Source organism: Myotis nattereri (assembly GCF_964212035.1).
Source record: "Myotis nattereri genome assembly, chromosome: 5".
NCBI classification, from domain to species: domain Eukaryota; kingdom Metazoa; phylum Chordata; class Mammalia; order Chiroptera; family Vespertilionidae; genus Myotis; species Myotis nattereri.
Genome location: NC_138080.1, coordinates 37,623,355 through 37,634,400, shown reverse-complemented (window position 1 = coordinate 37,634,400; position 11,046 = coordinate 37,623,355).

The following is an 11,046-nucleotide window of genomic DNA, read 5'->3' as shown; positions in this document are numbered from 1 at the left end:
GGTTTGCCCTGAAGGGTGTCCCGGATCAGGGTGGGGGTCCTGCTGGGGTACCTGGCCAGCATGGGTATGGGGCTAAGGGCCATTTTCAGACTGGTCACACCCCCTTCAGGGTGGGGGTCCCCGCTGGAGTGCCTGGCCAGCCTGGGTGAGGGGCTGAGGGCTGTTTGCAGGCTGGCCACACCCCCTTCAGGGAGGGGGGTCCTGCTGGGGTGCCTGGCCAGCCTGGGTGAGGGGCTGATGGCTGTTTGCAGGATGGCCACAGCCCCTTCAGTGTGTGGGTCCCCACTGGGGTGTCTGGCCAGCCTTGGTGAGGGGTTGAGGGCTGTTTTCAGTCTGACCCCACCTCCTTCGGGGTGGGGAGTCCTGCTGGGGTGCCTGGCCAGTCTGGGTGAGTGGCTGATGGCTGTTTTCAGGCTGGCCAAGCCCCCCAGCGGGGACTCTCACCCCATGAGGGTGTGGCCATCCTGGGTGAGGGGCTGATGGCTGTTTGCAGGCTGGCTACGGCTCCCAGCCACCCAAGCTCTCAGTGGAGGCTGGCTGGAAGCAGGTATCTGGGATTTATTTATCTTCTATAATTGAAACTTTGTTGCCTTGAGCGGAGGCCACAGCCAGCCAGGGCAGGCGGGAAGCTTGGCTTCCTCCATCGCCAGGGCAACCAAACCTCCTGCTTTCTCCAGCTCCGTGGCTGCTGGCCACCATCTTGGTTGGGTTAATTTGCATATAGTCACTCTGATTGGCTGGTCGGCGTGGCTTGGGGTGTAGCAGAGGTGTGGTCAATTTGCATGTTTCTCTTTTATTAGATTAGATTATAAACTATTTTAAACAAAGAAGTATGTGCAGAAAAACAGATCACAATATTACCACCTCCAAGATTTAATAGGTGTTAATACTTTGTCATATTGGCCTTAGATCTCTTTAAAGGAAAAATAATTATAGTGAGAACCCTTACTACGCTTTCCATTCCTCCCCTCCCCAGAGTAACTACTGTCTTAACATTGTGTTTATAATTTGCAAGAATATTTTACAGTTTTTCCACATGTGCATATATTCATTAATAACATATGGAATTGCATGCATTTGAAATTTTTACCTAAATTAAATAGCATTGGAACGAAAGGAATGACTGGTTAAGCCTCACACATGCAGTGTCTGCCCATTCCAGTAGGTGTCACTAGTATTCCAGTCTTGAAGGGATATGGATTTCTGTTCTCAGTGCCTGGTTTAGGGTTTTCTTCTGTGGAAGTTTTAACTCATTTGCACTTTGAGATTATCCATATGCTTTATATTTCACAACTTAAAAGCAGCACAGTTGCCCTAGGGGGTATGGCTCAGTGGATAGAGGTCAGCCTGTGGACTGAAGGGTCCAGGTTCAATTCCGGTCAAGGACACATGACTGGGTTGGGGGGGGAGCATGCAGGAGGCAGCTGATCAATGATTTTCTCTCATCATTGATGTTTCTCTCTCTCTTCCTCTCTCTTCCTCTCTGAAATCAATAAAAACATATTAAACAGGAAAAAAAAGGCAGCACGGTATGCAATGAGACCTCAGACTTTTTTTTTTAATATATATTTTTTTTTATTGATTTTTTTACAGAGAGGAGGGGAGAGGGATAGAGAGTTAGAAACATCAGTGAGAGAGAATCATCGATCAGTTGCCCCCTGCACACTCCCCACTGGGGATGTGCCCGCAACCAAAGTACATGCCCTCAACCGGAATCGAACCCGGGACCCTTGAGTCCGCAGGCCGACGCTCTATCCACTGAGCCAAACCGGTCAGGGCTCAGACTTTTTTTTTTTTCAATTCTTTCCCTAGAGGGAAGGCCAATGAGGTGTGGAGAAAGACACTGAGCAGAAAGGTGGGCGATACCACTGGTGTTCCCTCTCTGGTCCTTGGTACACCCCCACTCCCACCCAGAATAAGGGAATTGTACGCATTCCAGGATAGAATATCCTTGCCTTTCCCACAAGGGCTCTGGTCCTTTGAGAGTGTCTCCCTGGGACGTGCTCTGGGCAGAGAAAGAAAAGGTTCCATAACCCACACTCAGTGGAGGGACTGGCAGTGAGCATGCCCAACGTGTGCCATCCCCAGAGGAGACAAGCCCTTGAAGTCCCTCCCAGCTCTAAACCACCTCCCATCCTCCCCTTGTGGCCTTGTAGCAGACACAGTGATTTGCTGGCCTGGGGCCATGATCATTGTTTTTTAATTTTAATTTTTTTGTTAATCCTCATCTGAGGATCTTTTCCCTACTGATTTTTAGAAAGAGTGGAAGCAAGGAGGGGAGACAGAGAGAAACATTGATATGAGAGAGACACATCAATTAGTTACCTCCAGCATGCGCCCCGACCAGGGCCAGAAAAATAAGCCTGCAACCGAGGTACATGCCCTTGACCGGAATCACGCCCGGGACCCTTCAGGCCACAAGCCAACACTCTATCCAGAGCCAAACGCTAGGGCATGACCATCTTGATTACACACAGATTTCATTTTTTCCTTTTTTCTTTTTAAAGTGGGTGTGGCTTATTTTAAGTCCCAGAAAGCTTAGTGAGATGGCCAATTCAGGATCAGAAACACAGAAGAAACTGGACTTCGATCAGACCTTGGTTTTTCCTGAAACCACAGAGCAGATTAACCCGGCCCCACCCACCCCTCCACAGCAGAGCCCAGAATGCTCACATCTCCTACATCCCCACTCACTGAAATTAGTCAACAGATAACAGCAGATTTGACTCAACAAACAAACTCCAAAGAAGGAAGTGCTGTCAGTTTGACATTTTTCTAGGAGTTCCTGCAGCCAGTGACTTCCCATTAGACATCTGTCCTGTTAGGCTTAGAGGCAGGAGCAAGGACCAACCGCGTGGGCCTGAGCCTCAGGAGGTCTGGGTCCCTCTGTGGCAGTTTCCAGAGGGCTCAGGGCAAGCTCCTGGGCCACACTCCTCCCACGGGCCCCTCCCTGACCTGCCCTCTCTCTGGCCCTGGGACCCTGGGGGAGGCCTGTGGAGGCCATGGGAGTTTGGCTACCATTATCCGGCCCTTATCTGAGCCCACTTAGTTCAATGACTAGGAGCCGACCTGAGGGTCACGCCTGTCTCCAGAGAGCCAGTGCTATCTTGGTGACCTGCGGCAACCTTGGCATGAGCTCACGTTTTCTGACGACAGAGAGGACCCCTGCCATATCTCGGCTCCACGGCCCCACCCCCAGCGGCTGGCAAGAGCTGGGTGAAGGCTCCACCATTACTCACTGAAATAGCAACACTGATAACTGCAGCAGACAGAAATACATTGATGAATTTCCATTCAGAAAAACGCCTCCTCCCACCCTCCTCTGTCTGCATGCGGTCCCACTCAGATGGACACTCAGGCACACAGGCTGGGCCTTTCTCAGACACAGCCTGGGAACCATCACTACCAACTGTGGGGGTTCAGAACAGCCACCCCAAGCTGTGCCTTAGCGGTATGCAGATGACTTTGAGCTAAAGGCAACTTTAGCCGCAGGCTCAAGAGCATATTCTGCTCCTCCCTTTAACTACCTACAAGAATTTAAACTAGGGGCCTTGCCCATAAGAGATTATCACAGATAACTTCTTTTGACCTATCTATAGGGCAGGGCAAACTTCTATTTACTAACCTTCTGCTCTTCTTATCACCCTGCAATGACCCTTTGAAGCCCCCAAGGCACCTTACCTCATCCCTAGCTCAAGATGTCTTATGTACCTGATCCCTCTTCTATCTTGGAACCTCTTCAGTATGTGGGGTCTCAGACTGTCTGTGTATGCAGGGTTTTTATAAGTATTACTATTTTTCAAATTTTTATTATTGAAACTATTACAGATGCCCCCTTCTTTCCCCATTGACCTCTTCTAGCCCACCCGGTCCCCCACCCCAGGCCTTCACTACACTATTGTCTCTGTCCACAGGTTATGCATATATTATTTAGTTGATCTATTCCCACCCACCCACCCTCTCCTTCCCTCTGAGACTCAACAGTCTGTTGAATAAGTATTATTAAATGTTGTGTTCTCTTGCTAATCTGTCTCATATCTATTTGATTATTAAACCAGCCAGAAGAACTTTGAAAGTTTGTTCCTTCCAAACACTCCCCATAAGGACATGTTGGGCCTTAAACTTCTGAGAAGTATATAAACAAGAATTCATGCTAAAACATACTTTCTCCTCATTTAGGTGTTGTGCCCAGATTTCAAGGTTCCCAAAAAGCCCATCAGGGAGCCAGCGAGTCTGATGCAAAAGCAAAGAGTCCTTCATTTCAAACCTAGGTTTGGCTCCCCTGCCCCCCCTTACTGGCACAGCAGCAGGTGGCAGAGAGCGAGGCCTGATGGGATTGTGGGTTTTATAGTAAGGACAGGGGAGGGGACTGTGGGCCCCGCCGATTGGCCAGGCGCGAGTCGGGTCTTGTTACACAGGATGTGGTCATCTCTCTGGCGCGCACGTCCCTTGATTGTAGCACATGGCGGCCGCCCCAAAAATGGAGGACCCAGGGCAAGATGGAGGGCACAGTCCTAGCCCCCCCGCAGGGCGAGCTGAGCCTGGGCTCCAGGGGCCAGTCTGGTTACTGGGGGTCCAGCAGATCGACCAGTTCCAGCCCAGACAGGAAGTCCACGTCCTCCATCTTCTCGGGCGAGGGCACACGCCCCGCCCCACCGCCGCTGCTGCCGCGTGGGTCCAGTCCGGGGGCGGCGGGCGGGTGGCAGTCTGCGCCGGGCTCCCGCCGTGGGCTGGGGAGTCGGTGCCCGAGGCCGCCAGCAGCGTGGTCAGGCCCCGCGACGACTTGCCCTTTCATAGGAAAACACTGTAAGGACAGAAACCCTGTTTTCCCATCTAGATGTTCCAAAGTCTGACACCACCCAGCAAACAGTAAGCTGCTCAATATCAATGGACCGGTTGAGCTGCATGGGGTGGGGTTGACAGGACACAGGACTAGGAAACAGGTCCACAGAGAATTACTTCATACATCTTAAAATCTGTCAGGAGCATTCAGTGCATTTACATTTAATGTAATTGCTGACATATTACTGAGTATAAATTTACCACTTTTTTTTATTGCTTTCTATTTGTCCTGGCTGCTCTACACTTGTACTTTCTCATCTTGCCTTTCTCATTACTTGACTTGGTCTTGACTTGATCCATTTCATCATTCAGTGTTTCCGCTCTATTACCTTGGATGTTATAAACCCTGTTTTTATCATGATTTTCTTAGAAATTACAACATGCAGAGCTAATTTCTCACCAAACTGAAGTTGATCAATATGTTTAACCCACACCCAGACAATAGCACAACCTTAGTGGGTGAGCGTTGACTTATAAACCAGGTTTGATTGCCAGTCAGGGCACATACCCAGGTTGCAGGCTCAATTGCCAGTGGGGGACGTGCAGGAAGGAGCCAATCAATGGATAGCTCTCATCATTGATGTTTCTATCCCTCTCTCCCTCTCCCTTCCTCTCTGAAATTAATAAAGTACAACTAAAAAACAACAATAAATAATGAGATAAATAAATAACTGCCTTTCTCCAAAAAGGATTTTGCTTGCTTCTGTCACATTTCTCCGGGCTCTGCACCTCCAGCGCTACCTTAAACCAAGTTCAAACTTTAAGTTCCTTACCCACTTGGGCAATGAGGACCACAATTGCTAACCCAACCAGGACTGATATATATCTGGTTCACCATTACTCCAGGAATATAGTCCTTTGTGATGCCAGCATCTTGTGGGGAAATGTTTCTGTTAGACTTTCCAACATACATGGGCTTGGACTTTTATTTCCATCTCCCATCATCCAATCCATAAGGCTGCCAAAGGAAAGTCCAAATTTGTCAGGATCCGTAAATGTCCTCAAGGCAGAACTGGTTTTATAACCAAACAACCTGTCACTAGTTGAGCCAATTAAGCAGTGTTTATTCCAATACTGCCAGCAGTATGGGAGAGCAGCAGGTCATCCACAAAAATCTTCTCTGCACCCACCATACACCAGCTGTTTATAAAGATTACCTGGGTAAGTAGGGATTTCAGGCATGGGGAAGTAGGCAATTCAGGCTGGGGCCTGACTCCATAGTTTGGGCAACAAAGTTGTTAATCTTTCCAAAAGAATAGGCAGTTCTTGAATGAGAATGGATCACATCCCAAGGTTGACTGCTAGGTCCAAGGTTGACTCCCAGCCAGACTAGAATGACCTTTCTTTCATCAGAGCAAAACAATCACTGTTAACAGAACATGATTAATATTTATTGTAACTATAGCTAGTCCCCAATATTCTATTTTTGCTCCTAACAGTTTCCAGATTCTGCTTACATCTCTATGTACTTGTTTGCAGTTCAATTTTGACCTGATAACTTGTTATGTCCATACCTAAATGCTTTTTTGGGGGAAGGGGGGTGTCTTTTTTTTTTTATTCCAGATGTTGTTTTCAGAAAGAGGTAGTTTGTCCAAATAACCTAAATTGCCATGGCCAGATCCTCTGAGCTTATTTAACACTTATTTACCTAATGGTTTGGTGGCTTTCCTCAACCAAAGACCATTCTGTCTCAGAGAAAGATTTAAAGACAGAAAACTGCATGCAGTTTCGAAAGGACGGTTTTTGTAACTTCTACCAAGATGTTTAAAACTAAAAGTATGTGTCTGAGTCTTTAATTTACCTGGATAATATAACTCCCATAGTGTTTCATATTATTGGGGGTATCTGTATTTGCTACTTATTGCCACATCACAATCATCACAGACTTAAGGATTTAAACAACACATGTCTAGTATGTCCCAGTTTTTCTAGATTGGAATCCAGGAATAGCTTACCTGAGTCATTTGCTTGGGGTTCTCTCCAAAGGCTGAGGTTGTTTCAGTCTGGGCTGGGGGCTCATCTGAAGGCTCGGCTGGGAAAGGATCTGTTTCCAAGCTCACTTGTTCCTTTGGGGATGGTCGACTGAAGACTGCAGTCCCAGCTGACTGTCGAATAAAGGCTGCCCTCATTTCCTTGCTATGTGAGTCTCCCAAACTTGTTTCATCACAGTCAGAGAAAGAGAACAGAGCCTGCTAACAAGACAGAAGTCAAAACCTTTTGCAATCTAATCATGGAAGTGACATCCCCTGGTGTTGAGGCATTCAATTCATTAAAGCAAGTTATTCAAAGGGAGAGGATTAGGCAGATATGAGTACCAGGAGGCAGAGATCATTGGGACCATCTAGGAAGTTGCCTACTGCAACATCTTCTGGGCAGGCCTTCGTGTATGGACAAGGGCACAGCCCCAGGAAGTGCTCAGTGCGATGCCTCCTCTCTACTGAGGGGACAGTTTGCTCCAAAGTCAATCATAGGTAAGAGTTCTAACTCTATCACGTAACAGTTGAATGAACTTCAACAAATTCTATAACTTCCCTGGACTTTAATTTCCTAACCTGTAAACTGGAACAATAAATATCCTCCAAGGGCTCACGCCATCTAATATTCAGCCAGCATGACAAGTTCTTAGAATATTTGTCTCCCTGAGCCTCCTGGAGGTTCCTTGGCCACCATAGCACTCCTGATCCTTCCCCCTCACGACCTTCTTGCACCATACACAACCCAGCAAGTACAGGAATAATGACTGGCACAACAGCAGGTCTCTATGACCATGCCCCCACACGATGCAGGTGATTTTCCATCCTGTCCCATCCTGAATGTAAAATGTTTTATTTTTTAAAATATGTTTTTATTGATTTTTAGATAGACAGGAAGGGAGAGGGAGAGAAAGATAGAAACATCGATGAGAGAGACACATTGATCGGCTGCCTCCTGCACACCCCCTACTGGGCATGGAACCCGCAACTCAGGCATGTGCCCTGACTGAGAATCAAACCCGGAACCTCTTGGTCCACGCTCAATCCACTAGACCACACTAGCTGGACCTAAGTGTAAAATATTTTTAATATCGCCCTTGGTTGTTGGTATTGTATAAATGTTGAGGTCTCTAAGAGCACACTCAATAAACAGAACCTCACTCTCCTGCCTGCATTCTGAAACCTTTTGAGAAGTAAAATATACAAGCCAAGATGGAGAGCCTGCTCTGAATCTACTCACCAAACCCAGGCCTATTCATGGAACCCCAAGTGAGACGGTCTCACCTGTCCGATCTCAGCAGTGGACCAGGGCAGTGGACTGGAGGCCACTTAGAGAAAGCCTCTCCTTGTGGAAATCAGGTGTGAAAAACAACATTCTTGCTTCTCAAGACCATGCAGGTAAACTGTCCGGCACGATTCATGGCATGATGTAGGAAAAGGCTTTCGCATTTGCATTTGGAGAAGCGGGTCTGTACCCCAGCTCTGGTTCTGGCCGGTGGTGTTCAGTCTGAGTGCCTGGACTCAAATCCTCACCCCACTAGTAACTAATAATGTGACTTGGTCAGGGGTTTTCAATGCGAGTTCTCTTGGGTCAGACTGCCTGGTTTGAATCTCAGATCTGCTCCTTCCATGCTCTGGCCTTACATAATGTGTGAATCCTCTCTCAGCCCCCATTTCCTCATCAGAGCTACCTCGTAGGGTTTGTGTGGAGATCCAAAGAGTTCATGCATGGACAGAATTTAAAACAGTGTCTGCACATAGTAAGTATTCAATAAGTGTAAGCTGCTATTATTAAATACATAATCCAAATAAAGAACTTGGCACTTCATAAGCATGCTGTATAATAAAAGCCTAATGAGCAAATCAACCAAAAGGCGGAATGACCAGTGGAACACCAGTCGCTATATGTGCACTGACCACCACGGGGCAGATGCTCAGCGCAGGAGTTGCCTGCAGGCCCCAGGCCAGCCAAGGTGGGTCCAACGGGGGGGACCCTCTGATAGCCCCACCAGTCTCCCCACAGATCAGCCCTGATTGCCAGCCAGGCCTGGGGACACTACCCATGCACGAATTTCATGCATGGGGCCTCTAGTCTGACTATAATTATTTACTTTGCCTCAGTTGACTCACCTACAAAGTGGGAATAACAATATGTATTTCCCAGTGTATGAGAAAATGCTGACTGAAATGCTACAGGCGAGTTAGTCCATTTCATTTAAATGTCTCATTTTACAAACATCTGTTATCCTTTTCCCAGGTGATGCTGTGTTGCAATGATGAGGCTGGTTACAAATCTGAACAACCTGCCAAGAACTGGAGAAGGCAACTCAAAAAGTGAGCCAGAGGGCTCCGCACAGACATCCTGCTTCCTGTGGGCCTAAAAGGGAAGCCCCGTATAAGGATGAATTTCCAACTCAAAATATCTAAGGTCTTGAGGTCTCTTAAGGGCACCACATCCACCTACAGATGGACAAACAGGTCCCAAAGGTAGCTGACTCCAGGTCAAACAGCCAACGTGTGTGAAAGAGCCAGTTTCTTAGCCCACCTGTGTGACTTTGAGCAAAGAAAAAGGAATATCAGTGTTTGAAATCAATGGGAATAAGGGACTGCAGTTCTCCTCAGGCACAAGGTCCCTGGGGACTTCTGAATAGCAGTGTGCTTATGTGTAAAATGGAAATGATAGTTACCTGCCAGAGTTTCTTTTAAGAAAATAAGACATGCACAGTTATCCAGTGTGGTAATAGGTTATTGATTATACTAGACCATGGTCACCCAATTGAGGAACCTTTGCTAGTTCCAAGATGTCTGTAGGATTGAGACCAACTAGTTGTCATCCAGATCTTATTTTAAATATCACTACTTTTCTAACCCAACTGTTCCCTCTCAAGTTGTTATCAATCCCTTGGCCTCTCTATCACATGTCCCTGCTTTCATTTCTTGATAAAACATATGCCTGATCTTCTTATTTATTCACCTGCCCTGCTCATTGCTGTATTGGAAGTCCTTGAAATCACAGCTGATACATAATGTTGTCTTCTATAGTTGTTGACTAAATCGGCTTGAAATTAAAGACGTTCTACACAAGAACCTCTTGAGAATGAAATGATTCCCAAAGGACATTTGTGACACCCCCTTTTCTATATGAAATGATTTGAATATAGTCCTGACAGTGGATGGAGAGCTAGAGCAGACCTCTTAAGGCCCTTTCTACTTTTTAGAATTGTTTAACCTCTCCCGGTGTTTATTTGCCATGGGAAAATCTGTCATTTTAAAAAAACAGACAATGAGCCAGCAACACCTTTCACTTCCCTGGAAAACCTTAAACTCATGTGCAATTGTACAATCTGGTCATGCAGTTGAAACTCAGTTTGTGAAAGGAAAGAAAGGAAAGGGCTTTTTATTCTCAAGAGCTAAGACTAAAATATGTAAAGAAAAAAATAACAATGCCAGCAGTAAGTACTGGCAGCTTCTCTAAAAGAAAAGTTCAATTTTAAATTAAATCAGGCAATTTTTCAAACTAGAGTTAGACTTCAGGAAATGAGGGTTTGTGTTCAAGTGGGCACATTACAATTTCATAAAAATTGTCTCAGCTGTTTCTCTGCTGTGGACTTAGGAAGATATTGATGTGCTTAATGTTTCTGATTATGTTACTGGGCAAATCAAGGATCATGGAATAACTGGAGAAGCAGAGACTAAAAGGCTTTTGGAAAGAAATGAACCAGTGACCAGTCTAAGACTTGTGTCCTATTCTCACAGTCCGCGCCAGAAGTTTACACCAACCTCACTCCTATTCTACTCTGGATCCTTTAAGTCAGTGGTTCTCAACCTGTGGGTCGCGACCCGTTTGGCGGTTGAATGAACCTTTGACAGGGTCATCTAAGACCATCCTGCATATCAGATATATTTACATTACGATTCATAACAGTAGCAACATTACAGTTATGAAGTAGCAATGAAAATAATTTTATGGCTGGGTCACAACATGAGGAACTGTATTTAAAGGGCCAGAAGGTTGAGAACCACTGCTTTAAGTGAAAGTCAACCAAAAGGAACGGAATATCATATTTCTATCTTTAGCAAGGATCGTTCTGTTGTCCAACGGGTGGTGTACAGGGAAGAAAACTCCCTGCTGCATAACAAACATCACAATGGGTGAAAGCAGCAGGGGGCCCTTTCTCTGAGAGCACAGGTCACTGTGCCTTCCAAGCCCAGATTATCCCAAGTCAAAAGA